This window comes from Struthio camelus, chromosome 1 (assembly GCF_040807025.1).
Source record: "Struthio camelus isolate bStrCam1 chromosome 1, bStrCam1.hap1, whole genome shotgun sequence".
Lineage (NCBI taxonomy): Eukaryota > Metazoa > Chordata > Aves > Struthioniformes > Struthionidae > Struthio > Struthio camelus.
Genome location: NC_090942.1, coordinates 158,796,224 through 158,823,547, shown reverse-complemented (window position 1 = coordinate 158,823,547; position 27,324 = coordinate 158,796,224). Strand labels below are relative to the sequence as shown.

The window sequence follows — 27,324 nt, the reverse complement described above, 5'->3', positions numbered from 1 at the left end:
ATAATAAAAAATGCCTTTGTAAAATAAAAAATATAGCTATTTTCAACCAGGAAAAAAATGCTGTTATTTTTAAATCATTATATCTTGGTCCATCATTTTAAAATAACTCATTTTTACAGGACATACGTATACTCTGCATCTAGCAACATGAATGTCTCAATTTAACACAACAGGTGGACTCTCCTCTAAGGATTCTATATTTATACATTCAAAGACTAACAGAATTTTAAAAGTCATCTCTTTAACACCAGTGTGTAAACAAATGGCTTGCATTCTGCACAAATACTTAATCTGTATATATATGTTCCATTGTTTTGAGGAGATCGGGATGGTGAAACTGTAGTTTATGATTTATCTTCCACAGTTATGGAGAAAAATAATAGACGGTAAAAGAATCAAGTCACGTATTCTTCAGGTCACAGAATTTTGTCTATGCCCTTTAGGTGTTTACCGTAAGACTTCCTAATATTGACTTACTAACGCTATTAACAATCTTCAGATAGCAGGACAACAGTTTTAGAAGGAAATTAAAATATTGTTATCATTACCACAGTAAACTGTATATATGATCAGGACATCTGGATATACTTTATGAAATCAAGTCAAACCACAGCCTCCAACAGAGCAAACTGTTCCTGATTTAAAGTATTAGAAATGGAGGCAATTGTTAATGCTTACAGCCAGACAATGGTCCTTCTAGCCGTTTTCCACATCTGCTACATTTCAAGTAACCTTTTTCTCTCTTTCTTGTCTTTTATAATGTCTAACTGTAGTTATCATTATGATGAGACTGCTTCCATTCGGGGTAAAAGCGTATTCTTACAGCAAGAGAACGCATTGAAAACATGACTAAAATATAAGCAATCTGAACTATTTTCTACTATATCGATTCTCGGTTTTGCACAGACTTTTCCTAGGATAGATGCATGTCACATGGTTTCTACGTGAGATGAACTAAAGTCAGCATACAGCCAAGTTATACCTCCAGAAAGTGTCAGTACTTCAGGAGAAATTTTGAGAGACTCCCAAGTCTATTCAGATTCTGCAACATGAAATTCTGGAGGTCAGACAGACAGGAGGATTTGGGAGAGGGGTGTTTTCATCTCGGGAGGGAAGGATGGTGCACTGTGAAGTTGACCTATCTAGTCCTGATAGCCGACTTCCTCACATGAAATACTCATTTCATGTGTTGTTTCCCCCGGAAGGGGTTAGTTGCTTGAGGAAGGGAGCTTAACAGGAATAAGTGCCACTAAAAACTTTCATGCCTTTGTTCACGTAATCCATAAGACGCAGACTCGAGAGATTTTGAGGTTTACTTTGTATCGAGGCAACGGTAACCACACGATCAAGATTTCTATGCTGATCATAAAGAATCACTAATTTTTTGCAAAACAAGAAAGGTGATAATATATGGCTCACAGTTGCTTTGCGTTACCAAAGTGTTTCAGCGCACTCAGGCCCATCTAGCCTATTCCCCCTTTTAACTCCTCATAGTCATGAAGCAACTGGGGAGTAAGTCAGCAGTCTTTATCACTTTAATAGTTGTTATGCTCCACAGAAACAAACTGGGTAGAACAAGTGAAAAATTCATATCACTGAACGTCCACTGAAGCACATGAGATCCTTCAGTAGCCTCATGAAGTAGTTATCCCAGAAGCAGTCTCAGCAGCAGTCAGGGAAAGCACCACCCCAAAGTGAGTTCTCAGCAAGGCTGCCCAGAGCCCAGCCCTTCACACCTACCGATTCCACAGTCAACAGAGACCTCACTGCTTTTGGGAAATAAAAAGAAATGCTTCTAATCTGTTTTGAGATTAAACACAAATAAATAGATTTTCTTTTCAAGTGAAGCATCAAAGATAAGTTGGGTTGCTGAAAATGAAATTATCAAAGGCTGTCAAATAAAACTAAAATACCACCTCCTGAAGTATTTGTTACTCTTGTTGAGAAGTTGCTCTTTCATATGTAGATCCACTGAATCGTTGAAAGTTAAAACTTTTTCCGTATTAATATAGAGCAAAATTATTTATCTTACATGATTGCAGCAGCATACCATAGCAATATATTGTAAAAGCAAATAAAAATGAAAAGCAACACTCAATTGAACAAGTGTACATCCTATACTATAGAAAGAGAATTAAATCCAAAAACAATACCAACACATGCGACAACTCCAGTTCAACACTGACAAAAGGGGAAAAGTGCCACCCCCTGAACTATCAGCATTACTTCTTGCAGTACATGATTTTGCCTAGAAAAACACTGGACCGCCCATTTCAAGAACTGACCCAGTGTGACCTTTCTTAGGCTTTCAGACCTGATGAGATCACAGCTGGAAGAAGCATGCTTACAGATCATACTTCCTCCTCCAACATCATGTAGAATGTTATCAGTTTTATCAACACATCCCTTAAATTCAGAAAAAGTCTGTTTTAATTGCATCTGGGAATGTAATTAAAATACGTCACTGAATCATTATAAACATCTGTTTTCAAGTTAATCCTGGTATATTTCCTTTGGCCTGTTGTTTAACATGCACGGTTTTAAAAAAAGGTATGTTGTTGTTGATTTTTAATTGGGTTTTGTTCTTAAATTTAGAATGGTCAGAAGAATGGACTTCTGCTTTTGAGTCTGTTTGTGCTCCTAAAAATGATGCCATTATACTCAATTTTTCCTGTTTCTTAAATATCAGATTAGTCTAATCTAATGCAAGGAAGGTAAGGATGTACTGAACTTCAGGGAGCGCAGCTCCTCCTGAGCAGGTCAGACGGAATGCAGCTGCATAAGGTCCTACCGGCCAAGTACTGCAGCCTGCTATACCAGTGTAGGTCACCTGCTCTACAAAAGTATGCCGTTATTTCACAGTAGCAGCATCTCCTGCTGTTACTGACCGTAACCTTTGCAAGTGGATGGAAGGTTCGCCAACAACAACAGCCACTACTGGCTTCCATTGTCGGGAGTTACCAAAATATATTTCTGAGTCTGAGGGATGTGATGATACAACTGATAACATCCTACATATGCTAGGAGGAAACACGATTTGTTTTCCTCTTAGTCCTCTGGGAGGACGGGAAGGCCAGACTAGAAAAAGCTTTCAGGTCAAGGGTCAATTTAAGGAGATCAAAGGAACGTGTAAGAAACGAGGTGGGAAACTGAGAGATGGTTACAGTAGGTACAGGAATCAGGGTTTAGGTTCACCTGACCAAGTATAGATATAAACATCTATACTAGATACCACAGTCTCCCTATATTCAATGGCAAGAAAAAGGCATTTATTGGGTGGGATTCATCTCGCCTGTTCGTGATGTTTGCCTTGATCTGAGATGAATCACATTTTGGAGGACTAAACAGGGGAAGGTGAAATGGGCAGAAGGTAAGTATGGATTACGTATGAGAACAAGTGGAAAAATAGAGGGAAAAGTGATACTGAGGATCAAACAGAAGGGTAAGGGATCTAGATAGAATGGGATATAGAATAATAATGGGTCTTTGTTCCTCAGAAAGTGTTAGAAATTTAGTCGAATCCCTCTCGGTGATCAAGGAGATCTGCATTTCTGATACTCATTTAGGAATGACTTTTGAACCTTACACAAGTAAGTCATAAGCGGGAAATTTCACCATAAAGGCACAAAGAGAATCTCTGCAAGGTAAATGAGCAGAAAGTGTGCCAATTAATGCTTACTTCATAAACTGTTATTATTTTAAGCCAGTCTCATGATAACAAGAATCCGGTTCATGATTTCTAACCATATATGGCAAGAGGTAATGAGAGAAACAGAGATAAATAGTTTCATCCTATTTTCTACCCATCCTCTTTGAAATGACGTCTTCATCAGGAACTGCATGGAGCTTGGAATAATCACTCATGTCCTCCAAGTGCAAAAACAAAAAAAGAAATGGTACTGTGCAGGAAGTTCAGTGTAGGTGTGGGGAACGAAAAGGAAGGCTCTTCATCCCTTGTATAGGAGTCAGTTATAGACTAATCCAAAGATTTTTGCCAGAAGCACTGTGAGACCTCATACACTCTGCATGACAGGTTAGCAGCTTTCAAATACTCATAGCTTCCTTGCACTTCAGACCAGCCTGTTATATAATATTTGATAGAATTCATTTTATCTCACTCCTCCCACAAAACACCAGTTAGCCCAGAAGCAGAAGCTCATTTTAGAAGCACTATAAATTGCTTCATTTTTTGACAAGCATTTCCGTTCTGTTTCATTCTCCCAGACTGTCTGCAACTGATAATGTTTAGTGAATCATGCTTGCAAATCAGTATAAAACTATAAAAAGATTATGTCCCTTTAACATTGCACATACGACAGTGCTACATGCAGATTAAATATTTGCCTAAAAGAATGATTCATTTACTGTCATAGTAGCACAAAGTCCTAAAAAAGTACTGCTAATTAAGGGGTCTCCCAAACCAGATCTCTATCTTTGATGAATGCCGTTCAAAACCTCAGAAGTACTAAGCCCTGTGAGTGACGCAGCTGAAAAGTCTTCTAAAAGTTCCTGCCGCAGATGGAAGAAATTGTGCTCTGCAGTTCAGTTTCTAACACATCTGTGAGGTCTTAGCTACAGACTTCTGCATTTTGCTCTATTTTCCCCCGACCAGCTACTTCCTTGGCATTTTGAGGACTATTGCTTGGAACACATACAGGAACAATACAAACAGCCAGATTAACAGTCTGTGAGGGAGACGACTGCCATATTTGGACATGCACCATTTCTGGAGACTACAGATATCACCAAAAAAAATACAAAGGCAGAGTCAGTTCTTGGACGCTCATCTCTCTTACAGAAGTGAGTTTGTAAAGCCAACATGTAGTTCTCTTTCCCACAATATAAGCTCATAGTCTGCTTGCTGAGTTTCAGTGCCCTTTTATGAAAGATGCACATAAAACATCAACATGACAGTTCCTGCCCAGAGCTTAAGACAGAGCATGATACATGAACACTAAACACAGATAAAGCAGGAAAAGGAATATGTAATTACACTGACTAAACCTGTACATTATTTGCCTGTTTCAAATTTGTTTTGTTGTTTTAAAAATGAGGCTATCTGAAAACGAGAAACAGAAATAGAGAAGTGTTACATCGCCAGTTTGTTTTTCCGAATAATCAGAAATGGTGTGGATGAAATGACAGGACTACGGCAAACTTTCACAAGAAAGCTCACCATCAAACGAAGCATGCTTTTTGCCTCATTATATACCTGAAGCTTGAGAATGTTTGGAAGCCTTGAGAGAGACAGCAAAGTTTTTTTCAGTAAATATGTACAGTTGAACTAAAGCTGCCTAGTACTTCAGGCTAATTGCATAGGTCTCAATCTAGTAGCTCCAATCCATACTGTTAAGCACCTATATAAGGTAGAGCTTTAACAAAACACAGACTCTTTACTTAATTCTGTTCATGTTGAAAATCTCATTCACAGGGAATACAGTCACTCCTCCTACCCAAAACATAATGTCTTTCAAATGCCTGAAAACCCTGTAAACAAGTAACTGGTGACAACAGTCCAAGTACTAAATCCCTGTGACTCTCTTCACTGTTTCTAATTAATAGCTGAAATCCTTCAACAAGTAACAATAATTGTAATGATTTCATCTCATACTTTATTCATTATAAAATGGCATTTTCTGTTTAGACATTGCACTTAAACTGATCATGTTTTCTGATGAGAAAACTTCTGAGTGGAGATTTCCTTCCCTCCTAACACCGCTTTAGTTCAAATTCACACCAATTTTGACTATGCCAATGTAATATCTGTTTGATCCCAACAGCTTTAAGTCTGAACCTCCTGTTTTCACAGCATTGCCCTCTTTCCACCCCGATGCTAGCCTAACCACAATGGGAAAGGCCAAGCGAGACTTATTTTTACACAGCAGAGACTGCAGCTCTGCCCGCTCGCACATACATACAACTTGTATGTGGCTGACAAAAGAGCTGAATCAATACATGTTTTCAGTTTCACATCCCACCAAATATGGAAATAGGGAGGTGATGCCAACTGCAGGATGCTTATCTATCTCTTGAATTCCTGTCATATTTTCTTCCCTCCTCAGAATATCAAAATAGCTCCCTAGCTGTATTACTATTCTTGTCTTTACCCTTTAGATATAATTGTACTGAGTAAGTTGAATTGCTCATTTCTTTGCAGTTCATTAAAAGTTAAAAGAAAAAAAGTGTTGCAAAAACTTCTGATTTACACTTAATTAGAAAGAAGAGGGGAAAAAAGAAAGACTGTCTTAATGACTTAGCAAAATTTAAGTATTTGCCTTTGTAAGATTATTTAGATTTATTTTAGATTCCCGAAACAGGTGGCTACACTGGAGCAGCATAAAATCCTTTTTTTTTCTTGAATAAACATACCAGGATAAAAAGTTTCATTGTTTCTATATCTCACCATGCTATAGTTATACAAAAGGATAAAAATTGTGATTTGAAAGAAACAAGAACTCATCTATTTAAGAAGAATCAAATGACAGAACTTCTAATTCTGTTCAGACAACAGAAACAAGGTATGGATTAGCATTAACAGAGGCATTAGCTACAAGGGTTTGACAAATACATTTTGAAACATCATTTCTGGAAGGGTAAGTTGTATCATGATATACTGGTTGACATGAACTCTGCAGAAGAAAATTTGTCCTGCCTACACAAGGGTTTTAAAACTTATTTGTAAAAATGTTGGCAGAGCAAAGTGGTCGCTCAGTATAAATACATCAGTCTTCCTTGCCAAGCTTTAAAAAAGTCACTCTCCTTCAAAATGCAGCTTTGCATAAGTGTTTGACAAACACTTAAAGTTTTTCTACCATATACTATCTTCTGCCTCAGAGGATTTGAGCTCATTTCTCTTAGACGAACAGGAAACCTGCTGTGCTATGGACAATTTCAAAGGCGAGATAGAGCCACTCTTTGCTGTCAAAATAATTACATTTCACATGGCACACTGAAATCTTATTAGATCGGAGATGGGAATCTGAGTATCTTCCTTCCTTAATGAGGGTCCAAAGCACTAGAGTCTGAAGGCATTTTCACTTTGTTTTCATCCTGCCTTCACAATAGTTGGGTTGTTGTGGAGCACGCTAGAAGCTAGAAGCGTGAAAACAGATCACCCAAGAATAGGCTGGTAAATGGATACTCATCTAGGAGCCGAAGAGTGGTTCCAAAACCCTCAGTACGCTGAACACGGGCATCTTCAAAATTTCAGGAAATAGCTATCATGGAAAAAGCAATTCCCTTGTGAATCCAGCTTTTTATTTCCTTTGCTCATAAGAAATGGAGAAAAATCAAAAGCTCAAACTGCACTAATAAAACATTTCTGAAAAATGTTTCAAAATTCTGGTTTTTTCTGACTAATTTTATTATCCTGAATAGTTTATTTCTTAATAGTTTGTTTATTGAACAGGTTTTACAACTTTTATTTCAGCAATTCTGAAGTCACTTTCCATCAGCTCAGTAACCTGCTAACAAAGTCATCCATTTCTGATTAAAATGTACTAGCTAATCATTTTAAAAGGTTATACATTTAGGCTAGCTTCCAGTGCACCACAGAAACTACCACTCTTTAAGACAATTAGTTTTAATTGATTATTGGAATGGTATCTGAGCGACTTCTTATTCTGGGTACATCTCATCTACAGAAACTGTGGCATAACCATCCACACATATCCTGCAGAGAAGCACTGGAAGATTAGCTATGCATAGGAGGGCTTTCATAGGGCTTCACACTTCTTGGCTGTGACAAATGTCAAGTCAAATCAACTCTCACAAGTGAAATGAACAATTTGATCCATCAGCCTTCACACTCAGTCACTCCCATAACTTCTGCTAGGATGAAGGCTCCCACTGTGCTAAGGGACTACAAGATGCCAAAAGAGTGGGAAGCCTGCCCCTTATGGAAGTTGATAGAAAGCCAGTTGTCCTGGACTGCTGACAATCAAGCTTCAATCCTCAGTATGGTTCGGGAAGAGGAACATGTGCCATGCCTTCATTTTCAAGACTTACAGTAGAGAACACAAACTGAGCATGGTTCTCACTTAATTTGTAAACCCACCGAGTTCAGAGGTCTATGGAAAGATAGACAAATAATAATAGAGAAAACGGGGCATTTATGACTTTTTCTTAACGACAACAAGCTCTGGCCTCTTTTCTCCGCTCCCCGGTCCTTTTTCCTCCACCATAAAAAAAAAAACATTGGCAACTTATTCTCATGTCCTTTTGTTTTCCCAGCAAATCATGGGTAGATTACAGTTATGACTATTCCGGGAAATCCTTGAACCAAGAGATGGCTTATGAGTTTTACAGCTTTCAACTGCTAGGTCACTAAATTAAGTTATTCTACTCAGCAATAACTGGATGTTTTGGTCCTGTGAAAGCTATTTAAAGCCCTTGGTTGTGCCATTTCCATTTTTTGTGGATCCATGATTGACAGAGCACAGAAGAAAACATATAATTTTGATGCCGGACGTTAAGAATCAATGTGGTTGGCCTAAGTACACCGTCATTCAAGATGCCCTATAGCATTCCACCTGCCTCCAGCTGTTAGGCCAGGTGGGAAGAGCTCTCCCCTAAGTCCTGTGTCCTATCTGTCAGGCCTATGTAAATGTCTCAAACGGCATGAGATGCCTTTGTTTAAGCAACTGAATTGAGTGCAATCTGATAATCCCAATAGGCTCCTTACACCTTGCATGGGTAAGAAGAATTAAAATCTCCTGAAGATCTCATTTGGATCTAAGGTGACGTATACGAGTACAACAAAGGAAAAGGAAGTAGCCCTCGCTCATCTCACTCTTAATGTAGAGCTGTTCTCATAACATATCTTCTAGGGACAGCTTTAGCCCAGATGGACAATATCCTGTAACAAACCTACATAGTGGAAAACCATGGAACTTCAGCTACCAGTATGTCAGTGCATCAGTTTGTTATCCCTATCAGTATGAGGGAAATTTTATTCAAGCCTCACCCAAATCAACACATAGTTAATATTTGAAAAGGACAGCAAATTATTGTCTGAGGTATTATTGTGTATGTAAGATGAAATTAGAACCAATTATACAGATTCAGCTTTGCTTTTCTTTAAAATCATTGTAGAATTTTCAGAAAATCATCCAAGTCTTCATAGAAAAGCTCTGCAGAATATAATTGGAGTATGATCGGAAACAACTTCTCTACAGCTCTACAGCTCTTGGGGTGAGGGAAGGGTTGTTTGTAGGTTTTGTAGGAGATTTTTTTCTTGGAGGGGGGTGTTGGCTTTTTGTGGGTGTTGGGTTTGTTTACGCTGTTGTTTTGTTGTTTGTTTTTTGTTTTTTTTGTTACCAGAACGCTACAGGATGTTGATACAAAAACCACAGACAGAACACAGATTCTTATCAGAGATCTCCAAAGTACTTGGGCCATCCAAAGGAATACTACCTCATTTTTTAAATGCTTAATACTAACTATTTCAGAAAACATTCTATTATGTAAATTAATGTCAGCAGGATTTATTTTAAAAATAAAAAGTTGCAATTAAAAAAGAAGCAACATCTTAGTCAAAAAATTCCAGATTGTTGGAGCTGCAGTGTTTCATTCCAGGGACCTCATTTTTCACATTCCTTTCCAAATTCTCCGGGGGTCTGTCCTGGAAGCAGGGTCATGGGAGTCCCTTGAAAGCTGTGCTGTGAACATGGCTTTCCTGTTGATGATGTGAACATAAATATTACAAAGAAATGCAGATCCAGGGGGCTTCCAGTCAGTTCACAGGAAATATAAAGTTATTCCTGTAGTTCCATATTTGGACAAAAATGACATTTAAAGCAACATTTTTCTCAAAGTAAACTTCTTTACAGGAAGCTCTAGCAACAACCAAGGTATTCGCTTTTTTACTGATATTTTCAGAACATCACATCTGAATATCACTCTGTTCAGCACAGCTCAAAGCACTTTTAACTGACTAACTCAAGAAATATCTGACATTATCATTAAAACGTGAAACCCCATCAGCACATCTACAAGCAGGTCTATTTCCATAGACTGCCAGATACTGTTTTAGCCCCCAGCAAGTACAGAACACTATATTTACCAAGTGACTGTTTATCTAGTTGTTTCAGTACTCTCTTCCTATTTAAGACCTCCACTTCCAGTTATGTTTTCAAAGCAGTGAAAAAATTCCAGGTGTCAGTAGGATATAGGAGCATGTGGATACTCTGGCATTACAGTCATTTTGCCTCACCAACAGCTGAAAATCAGAGCACGCTCCAGGACTATCTTACATTCAGTGAAAAGCACTTTCAGGAATACATTTCAAAGGGCACGACCCTTTCTAAATTAGTTTATGGCAATCATTGCCTATAATCCCCATCCTGTTCTTCTGCTTTGTGAAGATGCAAACTTGATCTATGTGACGCAAGTGAAGAGTTTCCATACCTCATTCTACTAACACGAATAAAAAAATTTTGGAGGATAGAAAATTATGTTGCAGAGCTACCACCTCTGTTGCAGAGCTCACCACCCACGTTGTATGTGATTACTCTGGAAAGCACAAAGCTCACTGTTCCTTATCCTACATGACACAGATCCAACTATCCTGCCCTCTAATTCATCTTTTAAGTGTAACTAGCATTAATAGTTACTAAGCATATAAGCTGAAGGGAAACTAAATGTCAAACTCCATACTCCTTCTTTAACAAAAAAAAAGCAATTACACTTTCTGAAGCAAATCATTCAAGTTTATTTTTCTTGCTGCACTCTAGGATGCATCCACACAACAAAGAGGTTTAACTTACAAGGCTGGCTGCAGCCGTAATCCATAGCGATGGAAACCGTGGCATTATGACAGTGTCCCCTAACAGCAGAGCACGCACACTGCAGTAAGCGATGCCAAGGGAGACACGATGCAGTCTCCTCGCCGTCCCCCCAGTAAAACCACACCTGCAGGACTTAACTGATTTTTACAAATAGGTAGTTGTCTGCCTAACCTCTGTTTTTAGTGTTTGGCATGCAGCACACTCACCCCCACTTTCATAAGTACAGACTACTCCTAAGAAGTTTGACTATGGGTGCTCAGTGAGATTAAGAGCCTTCTCCCAAACTCCTCTGACAGGCATACAAAACACAAAGCAGCTGAAACTAGTGATTTGGAGCAAATCTCCAGACTGGCGGTGCTCCACCTTTACGAATGAGCAAGCCAAGAGCCCTCTCACCGTGCCAGGTGTGCCTCCTCTAGCACACAACCAGACCCAAGGGGGGGGCTGCGAAGGCCCATAGCCCACTCCCAACCCTGCATCCCTGCCAGGGAAGGAGAGGTTGGGTGGCTGCCATCCGGGCAGTTTACGCAACCCAGGCGCAGCCACCTTCCTTCTCCCAGAGCTCCTCTGATCCCAGAAGGAAGCAAGACAAAGACGAGAAGGAATTGTTCTAGTGAAAGCAAGCTGTGATCCCCAAGGGACTCCCTCCTTCCTTCCTTCCTCTCATACATCACAGGTCTTAGGAGGTGATGCAAGGGAGCTGAGCAGCTCCAGGGAATTTGGGAGCAGGCTGCTGTCATCACCAGAGCCACTCCTCAAGTGCACAGCCTTAGCCCGTTGAGCTTGACGGAAGGAGGAGCACTAGAAACGAGGCACGAGACAGATGAACTGCAGTGGCATGGCCACAGGCCAAGTTCTTTCCCTATAATACCATTTCTTAAATGGAGAGAAAATCCCTCTTAATAGCCACAAAACCACCCTGCTTTCTAGTTTATGGTTTCATTTATGATGGTGGTTTGCAGGATGTGAACGCAAAGCTACTGTTTCAAGCACTAAGCACTACATTCGGTACCACAACCTAGCCACAGAGAGAACCCACAGAGCCGATTTTTACATATAAACATGAAGAGTGAAGGCTCTGTATCGTGATAACACAATTTCTGTGGCTGCTGAGTCACAGAGCCTTTCTATGAATCAGCGACTACACCATATGGATGCTGCTCCTCGCTCCACATGGGTATTTCCCCTGCTCAGTGTTGTCATAGCCTTTATGCTGAAGGAAAAATTACTTCCCTCAGGACTGTCTTCTTCGTTCTGTCCAAAGCCATCACGAGTTTTTTACTTTTACAACTGGTTTTCAGGTTCCCATTATACTAGGAATTGCACAAACGGAACAAAAACACAGTGCATACCTCCGCTGCCTCTACCAGAAAGAGTAAGCCCAGAGATCACAAGCAGGCAGAGCACGCTGCTACGTTCACTAGCCTGCAGCAGAGGTGAGAGGTGGAGCCCACCAGCACCCTAACTCTTATTAACTTTTTTTTTTTTTTTAACTTCAAGGCATAGGAGAAGTTTTAGGAGCAATATGCAGGAAGTTCGTGAAGCAGTTTTGCCAATGTTTACAGCAAGCTAATGAGCAGTGGTTTCCCTTCCTTTAGCTGATAAACATGAATAACCAGCAACAGATATATTTGAAAGTAACAACTTTAAAACAGTATAGTGCTCTGAAGTGGAAGGCTTTTTCCTCAGCCACCAGTTGCCTAGACTAAATAAATTCAGAGACAAAATCCTGTTGGCTGAGATGCACGCTAAAGAACGCAAGAAAAGCAAGGGAAGAAAAACTCCAGGATCCCCATGCTTGTACCCAGGGAATGAACCTCAGGATGTAATGAATGAACCTCAGAACAGAGAGACTGCTGTGTTTTAAAATCACACTACCTGAATATAACTTGTCTTTGGATGGATTCCGAGTACTGCATTTTCATTTATGCAACTCCTAATTTCCCTTTGAGGAAATTGTGAGTCATCACCAGTGGAGAGGGTTATATGTACGTACAGAGATCACTAGGGAACTTCGCTCCAGGCCTGATTTTACCAAGTAGGCTTCCTGCCTCCTCTGTCCTATATAGGGCATAAAAGGTGTCCATCTGCTCCTTCCTAGTCCTCTGCTCCCCATCACCAGCTCCTTATCCCCTAGCCCGCCCTCCCTCTGAGTTTGCATGATTAGCTTTTAGATACCTCTTCTTACAAATGGGTATGCAGTATCTGCAGTAAAGCCTTTACACATACATTGACAATTCCTCAGCATAGATAGCCTAGAAGAATAGACCACTCCTTCAGCAGATCCTGAAACTGGCTATATCTACACAGTGTGAAGATCCCCAACACCAAGCTTGGTATCACAAGATGTGCAGCGTTTGGTTTTACAAGATTTGCCCCTACCCATCAGATTCTGCAGCTGCTGCAAGGGAAGCCCTAAAGGAAATCCCAGCTGACCTCCACAGCATATTGCAGGAGTATAAGATTTGCTATTAAAATCCTTCCAAGAGGATTCTGCCAGCCAGAATATTTAGAGACCGTCAAATTCTGCTAGACCGCATGCAATTTTTATTGCATTAGTTTATCAGAACTGACCTAAAGATTTCTGAATTATCTAAGCTTGATGACACTGATTTCACATAAAGGCCTGTTTTCTTCTAAAAGAAACCTGAACCTTTTGAAAATTCTGATAATGAAATAATAGATTAATAACAAATAATAGAAATAATGTAAAATATATTGTTCATACTTCACAACACTAGATAGGAGGTTTGCCCACTGATCTCCTCAGTTACCTGGGGAAGAGGAAACAGGTTAACGTAGCAATAGCCTCACTTTGGCCAGCAGACTCAACGAGTCATAAGACTGTTAATGAGCAATTAATACATTCTGAGAATCTTACGGTATTCTGGAAACAGCAGTAGTAACCACAGCAATTCTACATCCTTGTCAAACACTGGATTTAAAAAGCATGCAGCATGTTTAGTCTACTTAGCAGCCAGCGAAAATATAGACACATACAAACAGTTTCATTTTATAAACCCACTTGTCTTCCACATGGATCTCAAAGCTCTTCCAAACAGGTTCATCCTACAGCAATATCACTGCTACAGCAAGAAGCTGCATTTCATTGTATAGTGAAAGATTTCAGCCAGTTGTTGCAGACAGCCAAATCTAAATCCTGCAGCACCACAGAGCAGACCTAAAATTGGAGCAGTATTTCCTAAAGTAAAACCTGTTTCAGGTGTATTTGCAATTTAATACTACCACAAACTCTGGACTAGGAGAAATACTAAAGTTTATTATATGCCTTTTTCCCAAATATGAGAAACAGAGATAAGAAAACTCCCTGTGCTTTTAACAAATCAGGTGTCAGCAGTCTACCTGGGCATTTTCCTTCAAGCTCAGAGTTATAACTTCAATGCAGTTAAAACAATAACCTCTAACAATGTTTTCTAATCAGTTTTGCAACAAAGCGTCAGTCATTTACTCGACAAAAGCCAAACTCCATTTTGATTCTCAAAAAGCCATAATGAGACATATGGCCTTCTGCACCCTTTAACAGGCCAGTAAATTCTCTCTTTTCCTCCCAGCAAGGATGCTGTATTAACTATGAACTACCTTCTCTTCAGGACACATCAGTATCTTTTCTCCTTAAGACTCTGCACGCTCCAAAGTTACTTCACTCAGTTCTAGTTAGTCTTCAAAGGACATATCATTATATTTAAGGACCCCACATGGATATGGCCATGGCTGTTGGAAAGCCCTAACTTGTAAGAAAGATACATATCTTGAATGCAAAGGTCATTGTTTTACAAAAGCTCAGTAAAGATGTGAAGGCTCAACTCTGCTCAGAAACATAGATAAAGAAGACTCACCATAGGAAAGAAAGAGCAAATTTGTTGTTGTTGCAGACAAATGACCCCAAAGACCTCTTTATTTCTCTCCAAGAAGCACCAACTAAATTGCAATACTTAGTGGCTTGTCCAAGTGGTGCTGTCCTTAAGAAAGGGTTTAGAGATAAGAAAACAAGCAGAGAGAAAAAAAAAAGGCAAAAAAAACCCAAGCCACCCACAGAGTTTGGCACCACGACAGATACTTGTGAAGCAACCCAAAAAATCACAGTTTGTAAGAACATTAAGATAGCCGCACGGCTAAGGCAGCATCTAACATTAGAATGAGCTTACTCTAGATCCTACACGGACAAGGCCAGAAGCAAGAAAATATCCTCCTCCGTGGGCAACAGCCTCTCTCTTTCACATGCACGTGTGGGCACCCATGCACGACCTCCGATTCCCTTGTGCTTGGCTTCAACAGAAAGAATAAAGATCAGCCTTATCACAGCCTAACGTATAGATTACAACACTCCTCGGAGAATTAGGAGACAGGAGCCTACATCATCTGCTTCCTGACAGGCAGTACCATCACCAGTAACTAGTATGTCAAAGTTAGCCATGCTTTCTGTGACTTGAAGGAAGAGCTGTAGGTGTATTCCTCATTCATTTGATCTACAACAAACTTGCATGGGAAGGAAGGGAGATTTAAGTGCAAATCTGCTGGTCTAAATCACATACTTCATCCCATTAAATTCCATTTTAGTTGTCTACACCTCCTGTTGGATCCTATTCTTAGTTAAGAACACTAGGGCACAGACGAGTTCAGAGAAAAGCGATGCAAATTATGAGTAACTACTGTAGCTTTTACTGTTCCATTGTAATCCTCTGACTCACTCTGAATTTAATGCTTGCATAAATGCAAAAGAATATTCATACTGTAAACCCAGCTCTTCCTATACAAATAGGGCCTTTTTTCCAGAAAAGATTTTGGCTTGAATTGGTTTGGACTGTGAAATTTAGACACAGGATATATTGTAAATAAGTATATTTATTAAAGAGAAATTTTCATCAAGTCACTAACTAAAGACCCTTTTTTAGACTAATTTTCAAACAGCTTGTTTTTTCCTTTTAGTGCTGTTGAACTCAATTTTAGTAATGTGGCTAGTCAATTGGATTTTTTGGGCACTTTTGAAACCTAGCCACAAGGAAATATCAGTACAATCCATGCGTACTCTAATTTACTTGTCTCGCGCAAATGAAAAACAGACACAATTTTCTCAAAAACACATTTTTTAAAATCCGCATTTGAAAATCCAGTTTTAATAAAATATTAAAGGTCAGAACATGACCACAGTAGAGCAAAATAGTGCCAGGAAACATTATTTTAGTACGTCACATTTGCCACACGCAAAAGGAAACACACTTGTCAATCTTCTCTTTCTTTTATGTTTCTTTGTTGACTAGACAGGAAGCTGACAAAAGTTAAATTTTTCCTCTTATAAAACATACAACGTAATTTTTATTCTACCACTTCAGTTGTTGAATGCATTTGGTAAATACAACCATATTTCACAAGCACCCAGGGAAGTGTTTAATATCTGACAGTTTACAAAAATGTTGTACTAATTAAGTACAAAAATAAAAGTAAATAGCTTTTATTGCAGAAACGGAAATAACATGACTTAGAAGAGAAGCTGAAGATCCATTTTTTTCTATGGTAACTTCCTGAATGATGGAAAAGCTATAGCTGAGTAAAATTAAACATTTGCCTGACCTGCATTCCACATGTAGAGGTCAACAGGAGTGCAAACATTGATGAACATAGAGATATAGCTGTAAATATTTTGTAGGTAGTTTATTTAAAAACAGTAAGAAGCAGCCAGATAAAGTGCAACTATGTGATTTCTTTCATTTGTAAATAAGAAGCAGCAGACAGACATAGGCTTTGAGAGCCTTGCTTGCTATTTACAGTTAAAAACCAAATACAGCACAGTAAGCTCATCTGTCAAGTAACAGCTCAATACTAAACACTGAAGACCTCATTCATTGGCAAAAAATGAAACAAAATTCTCCAAAATCATTAGACATGGGTTATTACAGAAAAGGGCAGAGTGTCAATTCGAGAGCCCTTCAAAAAGATATCCTGCCACTAAGAAGCTCAAGGCACCCGCAGGATCCATGCAGGATCCATGGAAAGCTCTTTCCCTTGCAACGCACTAAGGGGAGGTGACGGGGGGAAGCACAACAGCTAAAGCCACAGAGCTTAATCCAAGTTGGACCTGCTGCAGTTTTGCCCTTCCCTTCTGTAGTCCCACCACTGCCCTTGTGCTGCCACTGGCACACATCTAACCCATGCTGGGCTAAACTACATGATGACTACATAGGATGGGATTTTTTTTTTTTTTTAACGGCTCATTTTAGCTTCATGCTGGGGTCAGCCTAAAACACACTGGCACAACAGAGGGGCAATGTGATGCCAGCAGGCATGAGGACCACTATTGGGACCTGTGCTTTAAGTCAGTGATGTGGGAGGTTTAAGATCGATACAAGTTTCACGAGTACTTCAATTACCTAAGGCACCTATCCTTTTACTAAGCACTGAGAAAAGATGGAAAGCTGAAATATTTATGAGCTACTGCAGACTATTGTGCTAGAAAAAGATGGAGGTCTCCAGAGCTCCATTTCCATTGAAATGAAATACTAATCACCATTTTCTCTTCTCCAATAGAGTAACTTCAATTTACTCAAAGATACTTCTGCTTTTATTGGTATTAGTGAAAGGAGGTTCAAAGCATCTCTAAAGCTATGTTGGCCTAAATTCTCCCTAGATAAACTTGATAATTACTTTCTATTCTCTAAACTTGTATGAATTCCATTTAATTATTGTTTTCATTATTGGTTTATAAGATACTGTGTCCTCATTTCTTTCAGAACAGGTTCATCAGCTTCCTATCTGTTCCAAGGAGCTGAAATGACTACACAACCAGTTGCAATGTGACTGCAAGCTTAGACAGGCTGCTTATTTGTCAAAAATGACTCTACACTGTGGCACTATCAACACGGCTTCATGCCGTAATTTGCCAACTACAGGCAATTTCAGGGAACTCAAACGGATGTTGAAGCAGAATTTCCCAGTGCTCCTTCCTGAGGTCCTTCCCAGCCAATAAATAATTCCGGAACGTAAGTGTCGTGTGCAACATTAGCAGTCCACGCAGTTACTAATTTTGCTAAAGAAATTTAAAAATTTCTGACTGTGAAAACCTTATCTTGTATCCTTAGGTCTACATCCCTGTGGTCTGTGGTGTGTTCCCCATGCTCATACCCAAACATAAATTCAGGAAAACTATCCTCAGGTACCGAAAAATTACCTCAAATAATGCACACTAAAAATGTGAAGACTTGCACAGCACTAAATGAGAAGCATTTTGCTCACACTCCAGTGCCAGAAATAAAGCTATTTACGAACTATAAATTAGTCTAGCAGTTTCGGAACATCCCGAATAGATTCACCAATTAAAAACTGTTCAGCTTAATAATTTTGCTACATGAAGAAATGCAAATATTGAGAAATTTGAGTAACAAGTGTCCTGAAAAACAGGAATAAAAATGAAAAATGTAAGCAAAACCACCCAAAGTCACATCACGAGACCTCCTTTCAATGCCAGCACATCTGCAAAAGTCATATTAAAATTCAAAGTTCAGAACATGTCATTCTCATGGCAACTTTCTTACTGCGCCAGATGTATTCCCAAACTGCTCCGTAGAACAGACCACACTTTTAACCAGATATCTAAATAACGCTTTTTTTTTAATCTCATATTTACACTGCGTGAAGCGTTGAAGAAAATCAAAGTGTTCAAAATTGCTATATTTCCTTAGTAAAAGTGGCTCATTAACCAAGAGGGCATTAATCCTGCCTACACATAACCAACCTTAAACTTGTGACTACCGCCTTACAGCCACATTGTAAATATTCACGACTATCGAGTCCAATGATTTTTGGCATTCTTCTTTAAATTGGAGTTATATGCGTATATGAAAATCTTCTAGGCTTTTTGACTTAAAAGTATAATTCCCTTGACTGCCTTATAGATTGGAATTCTGCAACCTGAAGATCAAAACTAGCAGACAAATTGCAAAGAAACCGGAGGCTTTTTTTTCAAAACTTTTTTTTAAAGCTAGTATCACAACTGTTTTGGGCCCAGATCACATTTCTTGCACAGGGATAACGGTAACTTCATTTCGAGTTGCTCATGGATCATTTTACTCTCTGATATAATTCAGAAGTTGAAACAAAGAAAAAACTCAAATATGAAATAACTTAGCCTTTCAAGGCAGATTCAGCCTGTTTGATAAAGTTATCATGAACACATTTTAATCAGAGTTAATGTAAGCATAAGTTATACAAGAGAATTAGTCCCTTAATTTCACTGGTGCTTGCTTGAAAGGAGATATTTATTTCTATTAAGTTTTTACAATATTTATTGTTCCCTGTCTCTAACAGTTTATTTGACCTCCAAGTAAAATAATTTGGTTTTGAAAAATACCCTACTAAGATAAAGACAAAACATTTCATCAAAGTCATAGATACCACAAGAAAGACAAAGAGACGGTGTTTAGATGGATTTTAACAATTAGAATATGAAACTTGCAGTAGTTCTCAGAGTCATCAAAAAAAGGATGAGTTTATAGTCCTACCATTGCCTACATAAAACTGGAAGCCCAGGAAAGGCATGGAGCAAAAGGCATCCCACCTACAAAACCCAGTCATGTAAACTCAGCCTATTTCCCCAGGTGTCCACATCACAAAACATCCTTGACAAAGACGCTTAAATTTAACCCTTCCCTCATTTCTTAGTCCGGCGTGATCTCTATCACATCACGCTAGTCTGGCATTGCTCAAAGCACACCAGGACTGGAGAAAGGAAGGAAGGAAAAGAGACTGACATGTGGGATTAGGACTTCTGATGTATAAATACAGGGGCACAAAGAAAAACGGTAGATTGTCCCAAAGATGAGTAAGACTTTCATAATCCAGAACCTGCAGGCATCTCTACAGGAGCACAATTAAGGTCGGCCTTTGATATTTGTATTCTAGCTGGCTTTTCTTTTGACCCCTTCAAAAAATAATAATAATTTTTAATCAATGGTGTTCAATAGAATTCAAAATCAAAGCTTCTGTAGTTACAAATGTGCGCAAACCACAACTTCTGGAAAAGAGAAAAAAGTTGGCAAAGTTCTGTTTAGCAACAGTATTAGTATTAGCATCAACATTTCCCTGGTACATATCAAAATTAGCAACGTAATTTTCAAAATTACAGAGCATTAAGTAGATCCTACTCATTGCATTAGATTATTTTGTTAGAGAGTGCTGCACCCACCACGTGACCCAGCAATACAAACAGAAACTCTGCAGTATCCAACAATTAAAAAAAAAAAGATCTGGTTACTCATTTTAGATGTGGGTATAGCAACATAACTTTGGACTTACATTTGTTTAGAAAAGATGATTAGGCCTTGTCTAATTTTCCAACCAAAAGACCTTTAACAAATGAATGGCCATAGTGGTGAAAATAAAACAAGAACATCATGAATTCTTTAATCTCCAGTGTAGGATTCTGTCTCTATCAGCTATTCATCCCTGAAGTATATATATTTAACACAGCAGTTTCATTTCTCAATCGTGAAAAATTTTAGTCTCTCTTAAAATCAGCATGTTATGAAGACATCTTATGTCTCCACACAGCAGATTTTCTGAAAAGACTGAAAAGATCACAACCAAGGTTAACTCTTATTACCCAAGCAACTCTTGATTTTAAGTAGGAACAAATTTTCTTTTCCATTTTTAGCTCAGCAGCATGACATCATAGAAGACACTTAAATAGCCTTCTTGAAATGTCCATATATTAAAAATAGGAATGCTTTTACATTTCTCTAATCAAGGCCTGATGTAACAGTAACTCATATCACTTTTTAGATCATCGAATCACCATTTCGTCCCCTGGAAAAACTCTATATTAAAATAGAATCTGTGGGAAGATGGAAACATCAGGGAATTAGTACCACAGAAAATTCTGTTACACTCATTAGGAGAGCAGCCTTCCTCCTTTGGTTTTCCACATCCTTCCTTCCTGTTAGATGGTTATGTGTTACCATTTTGTGTAAAAGCAAGAATCAGAGTTTTATCTTCGCAAAAACCTCTACATTCTTTTCTGTATTATTACTAGTATTCTGAAACCATTTTGGAGGAGCAATGAAACACTAACAATTACAGGTATTGCACTATTCCACTCTTATCTAGAAGACATACGTATTTCTATATTTAAAATTCAAAACATTTTTTAAACAAATGAAAAATGCTTTGTTCTCTCTTAACAATGGTGTCTAATTCCAAATACTGCACGAAAGTGCTCATTCTAGGGTACAAGTCAGAAGCAACTTCAACTTGCTTATTTTTGCTTCCTCCTAAATTCTTTTGGCCTTTTCCATGTCAAGAGTGCTACTTCTAACATATGTACAACCGGCACTGAAACTTCACCCGTACTTGAATCACAGGCAAACTTCAAATAGGCTCCAACAAAAAAGAAACCGCCTAAAAGCACAGAAGACTTTTGATTATCTTTGACCAAAAGACTACTGCCAGTGTAAAGTTGATCAAGACGTACTGCTGGCCGTGAAAAGTTGAAGGACAAACCAAAGTGGCCTACAGTAGTTCAAATTCCTTTTTCTGTGAAGAATACTTAGGTTAGTTTCCTTTACGTTAACTTGTCCTCGTAGGGAAGGCAGGAATGGGTAGCTTGTTAGCATCTCTACAGTACTGCTCACGCTATCACAGGCAATGCCAAGTCGCTCTCCCCTGGGCAAACACTCCCGCACGGACAGGGCTGCACAGGCACGCACGTGTACACCTCAGCCGAGGACACACAGCAGTAGACGTGCTGCCAGCCCACACGCTAACCCTGCTCACGGCAATTCACTACGTACCCTGACCAGGCATTTCCCGCACGAGGGCTTTCATTTCAGGCATAAGCCCCTATAGGTATTATTTTGTAGCCTACCACCCAGTAATACCACAGACTTGTTACACAGGCAACAGCATCAATAATTGATCTACTTTGTTTTGTGAAAACAAGCAACTGATTAGAAGAGCTGATCTACTCTCTCACTTCACAGTACTTAACCGCGTGCCAAATCAAACTGATCTGCAATGTTAACTATAATTTATAAATGCCTCTAATAGATGTGATTTGTAAGTTAGCGGATTAGTTACCACTCCTAGGATTTCAGATGACGGAAGTCTTGTAGTGAGCTGGCATATCACAGCCCCATTTCCAGAAACTTATCAACAAAAAAAAAAAAGGAAAATCTGTGAAAACTCATTTTGAAGAAAAAAGAGCTTTGACTTTTTCTTTTAGAATTACGAAACTTCAGAGATGATTGCCTGAAATGATTAATTACTCAGAATTAAGTAGATGAGAAATTCATACAATGTATACAGCACATTTCTGGAATGGGAATTCATATTTCCTATAGCAGGAACTATAGGAAAATGAATTAAGGGTCTGCTGACTCTTCCTTTAAGTAAATAGGCTGTTTGGTTCTGTAACTGGAATCTGGCACTTGCCTTTTTCCCCTCTATCAGTAACTTTGGGACTTCGTTTAGCTAGAACAGACATTATCTTCGTTTGCTATGCAAACTCATCTCAAGGACAAACTGTGACCGTGGGACCTCACTCCTAAATGTCGGAAATGCACATTAGGTGTGATCATTTCCTCCTATTAACGACTGTTCATCTGTTCTCTCCAACAAGTTATTAGCAACTTTGCTTTGTCCCTGCATATGATGACACTAAACGCATGACTTCTTGATACGTTCTTCAAACGTAAGTCGCAATATTTTCTGCAGTGGTTGATTTTCTGCAGAGGTTCTCACTAAGATTAGGACACGCATGAGATCCAGCTAGAGAATGCTTAATCCTGAAGAGATATGTGGTGCTTGAGAGGTTGGGGAAGTTAGCTGGAAGAGCCTGTACAAGTAATATCATCCCTATAACCCATCAATGTATGAAATTTAGGGTGGTGATAGTCCGGTTGCTTAAAAAAAACAGTTAAAAAAACAGAACAGTGACAAGCCAGCCAACATTTTGTCAGCCGTTTCATTTCCAAGCTTGTAGCTCTTTACTCTGAATGCAGGCCTCCTGCCTCCTAAACACGGTTTGCAGAATCCTTTGCAGACTAAATTTGTAAGTTTTCTGGAAATTAACATTTCATTACCAAAAGGATTCCCAAGGTTTAAAAAACAACAAGAAGACGATGACCAAAGAACAGACTTTTTGTTGTTCTGATAAGGCTAAAAACTGAAGCTTTCTCTGCAGTTAGAGAATTTATAATCTCTCTCATATCTGTGGGGGAAATGACTGCTGTCATCTTTTCCTCAGTTAAGTCATGAGCAGGGTCTTGCTCTTCTAATCAGTTGCTCATTTTCACCAAACAAAATGTGCAAGACCTCTACCCTTCTGCCAGCTTAGGTTGCAGAGTACCAATGAAAATGAGGTTTTAGGACTGGGGAAGGTGGTTTCACAAGGCAATTAAGGAGAAATTGATAGTTTAGTCTTGTGTCTTTCAAAAACAAGGCTATAAAGAAAAGGCTTTGTATATTTAAAGTAAATTTGCTCAACAAAACTCTGACTCTTAAAAAAAAGTATCTACTGAAATTCTTTTTTTTCCTGGCCTTTTTTGGCGGTTGTTGCAAACAGTAGATGGAGTGTAGTACGTAAAAAGTCTGCTTAATTGAAAGGCTTATTAATACTGTTTAATTCTGCTTCCCAGAAAAATTCATCATGTAGAAGTTTCTCTTTGTACTTGTCCACAATGAGCTACTGAGAAAGAGCTTCTAGATGTTAAAGCATTTTGTACTAATCACCTCATGATTTTTGGGAAGAGGCAGAGATTGTAGGCTCTTTTATAATTTTACATCAAATTAATAAAGCCACACCAAGCTACAGCAAATTACTTTGCTTCAGGCTACTCCAGAACGGTAGAAATTGCTAGGTTTTAAATAACTGAATATGAATGCCATAAGGTTTAATAAGTGCTTGAATATAAGCTCCTGAAGACCTAACAATCGCTTGCATATGAATACTATGATGTAGTGAAAGTACACATAACATTGGTAAGCAGGGGTGAAGGCATAAAGCAAGTCATGACACCGAAAAAAATCAAAATATTAGAAAAAGAAGCAACTATTGCTTGGGACAAGGAAAAAGCAGCAGGTTGTGCAGAAAAGACAGCATAAACCAAGAAACGAAGAGCTGAAAACAGGACTGAATGACAGAAGAGGACAGAAGGTCTAAACACTAGTGGAGATTAACTGACTAGGGGAGAACTATGAAACTGCCGCCCCCCTCACAGGCGGGCAGATGCCTGCCCTTGGGAAGCTGCTGCATGGATTCCGGAGTGTGAAAGAAATACACGTGTGCTTGGGTGATAATACACTTCCACGTGACATGCATATGCTCACAAGCTTTTATGTGGTGGGCTTGCATATTAAATGAGCCTGTTTTAACACTGGAGAGGTTGCTATCCTCACAGTCTAAGCCATCTCCCACTAAATTTGGGCCACGTGACCTTAAAAAGATTCAGCTCCTGTAGGATGTAGTGGCCTGTCCCATGCAGCCACTACAAGCAGATATTTCATATTCTGTGCACTGCATATATGTTTAATTTCATGTCTGTCTGATTGTGTGCCTTATCATCAATAAACTCCTGAATGGTTTGAGATTCACCTTGAAAGGGAAGAACAGAAGGGGCCATTGAGACCACAAAGTTATTTTTGCAGGGCAGACTTTTGTAGGAGCAACATTTCAAACTACTGCACCATCTCTGGTAAACACTATTTGAGTCTTCAAAGTTAGCCACCTGTATAGTGCAAGATGCAATAAATTAATTTAAAATGACTGGAGGTCCTCACTAAGCATCTGGAGGACAAGAAGGGGATCAGGAGGAGTCAGCATGGATTCACCAAAGGGAAATCATGCTTGACCAATCTGATAGCCTTCTATGACGGAATGACTGGCTGGGTAGATGAGGGCGGAGCAGTGGATGTTGTCTCCCTGGACTTCAACAAGGCTTTTGACACTGTCTCCCATCACATCCTCCTAGGTAAGCTCAGGAAGTGTGGGCTAGATGAGTGGACGGTGAGGTGGATCGAGAACTGGCTGGATGGCCGAGCTCAGAGGGTTGTGGTGAATGGCCCTACTGGAGAGAGTCCAGCGGAGGGCTACCAAGATGATTAGAGGGCTGGAGCACCTCTCCTCTGAAGAAAGACTGCAAGAGCTGGGCCTGTTCAGCCTGGAGAAGAGAAGACTGAGGGGGGCATCGAATCAATATATACAAGTATCTGAAGGGGGAGTGTCAAGAGGATGAGGCCAGCCTCTTCTCCGTGGTGCCCAGCAACAGGACAAGAGGCAACGGGCACAAACTGAACCACAGGAAGTTCCATCTGAACCTGAGAAAAAACTTCTTCACTGTGAGGGTGACAGAGCACTGGCACAGGTTGCCCAGAGAGGTAGTGGAGTCTCCTTCGCTGGAGATATTCAAAACCCGTCTGGATGTGATCCTGGGCAATCTGCTCTAGGTGACCCTGCTGGAGCAGGGAGGTTGGACTAGATGATCTCCAGAGGTCCCATCCAACCTAAACGATTCTGTGATTCTGTGATTCTGTGACTATCTAGTGAAAGAAATGTATCTTTTATGTGATGCAGTGTTTCAACAGGAGTATGACCAAAAGTAGAGTAAGGATAAGTTAGAACAGCACCTTCATGCACACTTAGAGAGAGTCCTATGTAGCCCTAATGAAGGATTATCAGATTCAGTTTTGAACGTTATCTTTTTATTCCAAATAAGTGGCAGCAGTATGGTAGCCATCTGGGCATTACATATCTGATTTTATTTGTACTAACTGCTAGAAGTGCATATTCCATAGTAAAATGTCTTTAAAATAATAAATTCCAGTTACACGCGCTAGTTTAAGAACCCTTAAAAGGCACTTACAAGATTTAGAAAAGGGATATTTATTGGATTACAGAAATGGATTTTCTGCAAAATCTTTGCAGCTTACATAGAAAAAATAACCACACTTTAGAGGTCTACGTTAAACAGCTGCTTTTCAATGACTACACTGAAAAATATAGTATTTGCCAGTGCGTTTTCACTTCAAATTAGAAGCCTACTTTAACTCACTTCATATTTTTACTTTCAAGCAAAAACAGCTGACTTTTCATGTACTTCTGATTTTTGAGAATTAGTCCCTGACTATGATTTAATCTTTCTTCCAAACCCAAAGTGATTAGATTACAATTACAAAGCACTGAAAACAGGAAATGTTGTAAGCTCTGACACAGTATTAACTATGTTGGTTCAAATGACACTGTGAAATTTTCTTAAACATGGTCAATCACCATTTGTCTACATAGCTTTTTGACCCTTGACCTCTAGGAGGGTTTCACGAGAAACAGCTTCTTTTGTGACTGAAGTCATCCACCAGGCCATATTAATCAACTAGAGATATTTAACATACTTCCAAACCAAAGCACACTTGCATTTCATGGCGGAAGTAATTACAGAAACAAATTTAGAAAATAAAATTAGAAAAACAATTATTTAATATACTCTCTTTGTTGAGAATGCTGCAATTTCATTAGGCCAGCTAGATATTCCTGTCAATGGAAGTTTTCATTTTAGCCAAAATTTTTACTTATTGTGTTAATCTTCATAAAACATACATTTAATTTTTTATGAACTCTCACAGGGACACAAATGAGATGAGCTTCCACTACCAGCATTCATTAGACAAACAGATAATACAACTGTATGGTCACCAACTTACCGAAATACTACTCAGAGCTAATCAGTTCCCATAAAGTTTCTTTTACACGGCTTTAGTAAGACACGAGATAAAATATTTCTAAGAAAGAAACAATGTGGCTCTCATTAAAGCTCTTTAGAACAGTAGCTTCAGAATGCAGGTTTGGAATGAGCTGCTGCAGAAGTTGGATGAGTTTTGCTCTCGGCCTAGCATGTTTATATTTGCACTTTAATTAGATAATTATTAAAAAGAAGAGATCATTAAATATATTTTAAAGATACATATACAACAGATAAATCAGGGAGAAAAAAATAAAAAACTATCCTTTAAGTATGATTAACTGGATTAGTAGATGAAATAATGCACCTTCCCAGGAGTACTATATATTGTGCAGAATGGCAAATGAGCGCTAGGGGTGGTGTTTCACATTACAAAGAGGAGACTGGACAAGGAAGAAAGATGGCTAATGACACAGACGATGAACTCTACATTCCACAGGAGCGTAATTCATCACTGATTGCACTAGGTCTGAGAGGGCTTGTGAGTCGCAGTTTTTGGTTCTCATTTTCCCTTTGTGTTTTAATTCCTCCAAAAACATTAGCTAATGTTCTGGTTTGGTGTTCAAGAAGGTGCCAGAAAGCAATTTTTTGATGGATCAGAAGACAAAAGAGAGCAGGAGAGGGCATGCTCTGGTAGGCAGTTTCAGAAACACACACAGCTGAAGGAAAAGAGCAGCAGCAACCAAAAAAATAGGTAGGCTGTCTGTGCTGGGAGACTGGGAGGAAGGCAACTACGGAAAATCAAAAGGGAACAGTTTTGTTTCTGTGGAAAAAAGGCCAGACAAGAGGATGGACAG

General features: G+C 39.1%; 1 protein-coding gene across 2 annotated transcripts in view; it reads right to left on the bottom strand.

Moving 5' to 3' along the window:
* Positions 1-27,324, bottom strand: part of COL4A1 (collagen type IV alpha 1 chain) — a 132,704-nt gene that overhangs the window by 74,461 nt on the left and 30,919 nt on the right. The window lies entirely within an intron of this gene.